The 5,886-nt window shown below is 46.8% G+C and overlaps 1 long non-coding RNA gene across 1 annotated transcript; it reads left to right on the forward strand.

Annotated features, from left to right (window-relative positions):
* Window positions 1-1,739: 1,739 nt before the first annotated feature.
* LOC118521010 (uncharacterized) lies at window positions 1,740-5,495 on the forward strand. The gene is made up of 4 exons (XR_004909928.2): window positions 1,740-1,815; window positions 2,701-2,789; window positions 4,033-4,110; window positions 4,572-5,495. It is a non-coding gene; the product is annotated as an uncharacterized LOC118521010 (long non-coding RNA).
* Window positions 5,496-5,886: the final 391 nt, after the last annotated feature.

The raw sequence follows: 5,886 nt of genomic DNA on the forward strand, positions 1-5,886 counted from the left end.
AGTCTCTTCAACAAATGGTGTTGGGAAAATTGGACAGCCACATGCAGAAGAATGAAACTGGACCATTTCCTTACACCACACACAAAAATAGACTCCAAATGGTTGAAAGACCTCAGTGTGAGACAGGAGTCCATCAAAATCCTAAAGGAGAACACAGGCAGCAACCTCTTCGACCTCAGCCGCAGCAACTTCTTCCTAGAAACATCGCCAAAGGCAAGGGAAGCAAGGGCAAAAATGAACTATTGGGACTTCATCAAGATAAAAAGCTTTTGCAAAGCAAAGGAAACAGTCAACAAAACCAAAAGACAACTGACAGAATGGGAGAAGATATTTGCAAATGACATATCAGATAAAGGGCTAGTATCCAAAATCTATAAAGAACTCATCAAACTCAACACCAAAAGAACAAAGAATCCAATCAAGAAATGGGCAGAAGACATGAACAGACATTTCTGCAAAGAAGACATCCAAATGGCCAACAGACACATGAAAAAGTGTTCAATATCGCTCGGCATCAGGGAAATCCAAATCAAAACCTCAATGAGATACCACCTCACACCAGTCAGAATGGCTAAAATTAACAAGTCAGGAAATGACAGATGTTGGCGGGGATGCGGAGAAAGGGGAACCCTCCTACACTGTTGGTGGGAATGCAAGCTGGTGCAGCCACTCTGGAAAACAGTATGGAGGTTCCTCAAAAAGTTGAAAATAGAGCTACCATATGATCCAGCAATTGCACTACTGGGTATTTACCCCAAAGATACAAAAGTAGGGACCCGAAAGGCTACGTGCACCCCGATGTTTATAGCAGCAATGTCCACAATAGCCAAACTGTGGAAAGAGCCAAGATGTCCATCAACAGATGAATGGATAAAGAAGATGTGGTATATATATACAATGGAATATTATGCAGCCATCAAAAGGAATAAGATCTTGCCATTTGCAACGACGTGGATGGAACTGGAGGGTATTATGCTGAGCGAAATAAGTCAAACAGAGAAAGACATGTATCATATGACCTCACTGATATGAGGAATTCTTTATCTCAGGAAACAAACTGAGGGTTGCTGGAGTGGGGGGTGGGGTGGGAGGGATGGGGTGACTGGGTGATGGACACTGGGGAGGGTATGTGTTCTGGTAAGCACTGTGAATTGTGCAAGACTGTTGAATCTCAGATCTGTACCTCTGAAACAAATAATGCAATATATGTTAAGAAAGAAAAAAAGAAGAAGAAGAATGTAGCAGGAGGGGAAGAATGAAGGGGGGGGAAATCGGAGGGGGAGAAGAACCACGAGAGACAATGGACTCTGAAAAACAAACTGAGGGTTCTAGAGGGGAGGGGGTTGGGAGGATGGGTTAGCCTGGTGATGGGTATTGAGGAGGGCACGTTCTGCATGGAGCACTGGGTGTTATGCACAAACAATGAATCATGGAACACTATATCTAAAACTAATGATGTAATGTATGGGGATTAACATAACAATAAAAAAATTAAAAAAAAAAAAAAGACACAGCACTAGCTAAGAAGGAACACACAGGTGACTTGGGGCCAGAGATGAGTACATAAATAATGTCTGATATCCTACTATGCACTTTAACAGAAACCCAATGAAGATACACTGTGATATGAAAGACATCTGGTGTTCAGAGTGGGGACCTCTCTTGAGCTGGGCTTTGGTAACAGCCAGAGAATCAGAGTAATGCACGGAGCATGTGCAGAGGCATGATGCGTCAGGTGCAGGGAACCGGAAGTGGTTCTAGGTGGCCGGTTATGGAGAGTAGAGAGGAGCACAGGTGGAAAATGAGGTTGCACAGGTAAGCTGGAGCATGGAACATGGAGCTTCTATGCCAGGCTAAGGAGTTTCAATCTTATGCTGTAGGCCAAGTGTTTTGAGCAGAGGCATGACCTAACTAAGTGTATTTTAGGAAGATTATTCTGACTGCAGCCTGGAGGGTGGATTAGGAAGGAAACACAGTGGAAGCAGGACTGCGGAGAGCAAGCCGTGGCAGTAATCCAGGCAAGCAGGGTGCCGTAAGGAGTCGTGGAGAACTGGAGAAGAGGTAGCATAGGCATGAGCATTAAGAGACCCGTTAACTCTCTAAAGCCTGGGAGAGTTGAAAGCTCCTAGCTTGGGTGATTGGTTGTTGCCTTTTCGCCAACAGGGCACACAGGAGGAGGAGCCAGTTTAGGAAGAAATGTACCAAGTTCTTTTTTGAACACGTGAGTCCGCTCCTACGGAAGCATATGAGCGCAGGGCGTTGTGGCCAAACTCTCGCTTTAGGGTGGCTGGAGGATCTGGGACTGTGACCCAGTCACTGCACTGTCCTCGCTTGGTCGCCCTCTGGCAGGAGGAAGGCAAGTTATGATTGCCTCTTTCCTCATGGGGACGTAGCCAGGCTTTGTTTCGCTGTTTCAGGGGCTGTGCCAGCCACTCCCAGCTGAGAGGAGCTCTGTTAGCAAGGAGCATGAGGAGACTAGGCACAAAGAAACGTCTGAAAGCCTGCCTGAAGGGTAGGAGACAGGCTTGCAGGGGGTTCGTTCTGGCTTCATAATGAGATTTAAAGATCCAGAGATGAAAATCAAAAGATACAGGCAGCAGAAGATACGGATTTGTTCTCTCTCCAGATGGACTAACATTTGGATTGTTTTTCCCAGATGTAAGTGGCCAGGATTAAAAACCTACCATGCTTCTCCCACAGGGGGACAGCGCGGGGAGGCAGACCCGAAGGGCTCCTAAAGAGACAGCTGTCAGCTCATCAGCTCACTGTGGGGACCGCTCTGTGCAGAGGTGAGGAGGCTGGGACAGTCAGGCTTCAGGCGGGAGATGCAGCCCTTCAGCAGCCAGGGAGCCGCCGTGGGTCCCTCCACCCTCACAAAGCCCAGATGCCTGGAGAAAATAAAAAGTTTGCTTGGTACTAAGCACCAGATGGCTCCCTTTCAGATAAGACTTTCAAAGTGTCCAGAGTATTCTTTCTTCTCAGCTCACCCCCGAAGCAGCACCTGCCCCCCATAAGCTGCTCCTCCCTGGGGCCTCTGTGAAAATGGGTCAGCTTTTGTGAGTTCTGGAAAAGCAACTTCTCCCCCCACTTACCAGTTTCTGGGAGAAAACGCGTCTTCTTGCTGCAGGATTGGCTCCTTCACACTCACTGCCGGGCCTCTAGCACTTGAGTCTTACCCATCCTTCAAAGCCCTGACAAACCACACCTCCCCCCAAAGCCTTCCTAGATTGCTTAGTAGGAGTTTCTCTCTCCTTGTTCTCCTGTTGCACTTTATTTGATATAATCCTGGGTGAAATCTACTTCCATTACACTTGCTGTGGTTCTAAGTTTCTCTCATGCTCTTGATTTTCAGCCCTTGGAGACCAGGGCTGTGTCGGGCTCACCCTGTTAGCCTCGGGGCCCGCCACATTGAAGCTGCTTAATCAATGTTTGCTGAGTTCGTTAGAATAGACGAGTAAAAGCTGCAAGTTGTACTATTGCAGTGAGGAGAGGCAGGTGCTCCCAAAATGAGTCTGCTTGTGCTAGAGCTGCCTGGATCTCATAACCTGGCATTATTGCAGGGGGACTTAGGGATGTCTGGCAGGAACCATGGTTATAGGTCTGGGAGCATCCACTGGTCAGGCCTGCCGGCAGTGAGGAAACACAGCATCGTGACCCTGGGAAGGGTCCTGGCTCAGACGCCGTGGGTTGAATCCTGGCTGCCTCTCCCAGTTTTGAGTTCTGGAATAACAGGCAAGTGTCTGCTCATGTTCAGATCCTTCATTTCTTCATCTGCAAAGTGATCAGAGTCATTCCTACCGTTGCAGATAATTGTAGGAAGATAACCGTAGGTGCATGGTGCCTGGCACCTGACAGACGTGCCATGCATTCTCTGAGTCGCTCATTCATTGATAGGGAATGTGAATGAAGAGGAGGCACAGCCTGGAGATGGGGAATCCACAGCCTATGAACGAGGGTGGTTCTTGGGATACAGCTTAGTGACAATGTCTAGGTGTGGATACATCTGTAATTCTGTCCTAAAAACTCTGGTAGCCACAGAATATGTCGAACAACTGAGCCTTGACCATCCTGGGTGAAAGTTGAGCTTCCAACAACCTCCAAGCGGTTATGGTGAATAATAAACCACCCACAGGCTGTTGAGTCTTCTGTGAAATGTAGACGTCTCGCCCAGCCCGGCACCCAGCCTGTAGTAAGCAAGCCATGAATAAGGGCTCCTGTTAGGATCTTTCTTTCCCTCTAGACTCTAAGCCCCATGGAGTCAGGAACTGTGTTTTGTTTCCCACACTATACTCAGATCCTTCACACAGAACCTGATAGATGGGGGCGCAGGAGAGCTTAATGAATATTTATTGAAGATATGAATTAATACCCATCTGGCATTTTTTAACTCTAAAGCATGGGGGCTGTGATGATCCTTAATGTTTATTTCATTCTATGGCATTCAATGATTTCCAGTCAGGGGGGCGGGGGGACCACTTCTGATCAGGAAGTATTTCAACTATTGAATCTTTGCATGATTGCATTGCTTCATGAATAAAAATAAATCAACATTTTTTCCTTTCTCAATCTAGTTATTATCTCTGTGCAATAATTGGAGATCGAGAGAAATTCTATGTTCCTTCTTTTTTCATGTTGACCAACAGACTTGTGAACTTGAATGCATGTTAGTAATTAGTATTGATTCATTTGATTTACAAGCTTGGACACAAAAGTTTACCCTGGAAATTCTGCAAATTTTCTTGACCACCGCCACAGATGGCCAGAGAACAATCTGAATCCAGGATCACTATGAGCTTCCTCTGGACCAAAGACCCACACTTCTGACCCTGCCCAAACTCATGGCTCCAAGAGTGGAAAGGAAGAGGAGAGCTACAGGTTTTCACGTGCCACGCTTTGTGCAAGGACTTTGCGTTTCCCTGGAAGTATTTTCTGCTGGCCACCAAGAAGTATTTTAGGTCTTCTTCTGGGCACACTTCCCTTCTCCCTCGAAATTAGGTCTAGCCACATGTCTTGCTTCGGACAAAGACGTGTGAGCAGAAGAGATGCACATTCCTTCCGGGATGTAGTTTTAAGAGCCAGCATGCTGTTTTGCACACTCGATTTCCCCCTGCCATGACAATGTGCCACATGATGAAGCCTCCTTCAGCCTAGGACCCAGAGTGAGGATGACCTAGAAGAGAGCTCCCACTAACCCCTCTGAGTAAGTGGCATTAGCAAGAAGTACATCTTTGGAAGTTTAAGACACTGAAACTTGGGAAGTCATTTGTTACTGCAATATACCCTGAACTCTCCTGACTTATATAACACGTTAGTTCATTTCATCCTCATAAAAAAGATCCATGAGAGGGGTACCTGGGTGGCTCAGTCATTAAGCATCTGCCTTCAGCTCAGGTCATGGTCCCAGGATCCTGGGATCGAGCCCCACATCGGGCTCCCTGCTCCGTGGGAAGCCTACTTCTCCCTCTCCCAATCCCCCTGCTTGTATTCCCTCTCTCTCTGAGTCTCTCTCTGTCAAATAAATAAATCTTTAAAAAAAAAAAAAAAGATCCATGAGGTGGTGTTGGGAGATGATTCTTCATGGATCTCATGCATTTCTACATACATGTCTTACCAGCAAAGCTATGGATCCCTTTAGTCCGGGATATCTTCTCGAGAACACCTGTATAGCAAACGGCCTGGAAAGGTAGAGATAGTATCACCCTCCAGGGGAAAGGGCAGGCATACTTACTGCTCATTATAAATTCAGGATCCCTAAGCCTGGGGTCACTCTCCTAGGACACAGCTCGCCGTGTGTGCAGGCGTCCATCTGAGCCATTTGCAAGGAGAAGTTATACAAATACGGTGATGTTCATGTTTTGCTGTGCCGTGAGTAATAAAGTCCACGTC

Source organism: Halichoerus grypus, chromosome 4 (genome assembly GCF_964656455.1).
Source record: "Halichoerus grypus chromosome 4, mHalGry1.hap1.1, whole genome shotgun sequence".
In the NCBI taxonomy this organism is placed as follows: Eukaryota; Metazoa; Chordata; class Mammalia; order Carnivora; family Phocidae; genus Halichoerus; species Halichoerus grypus.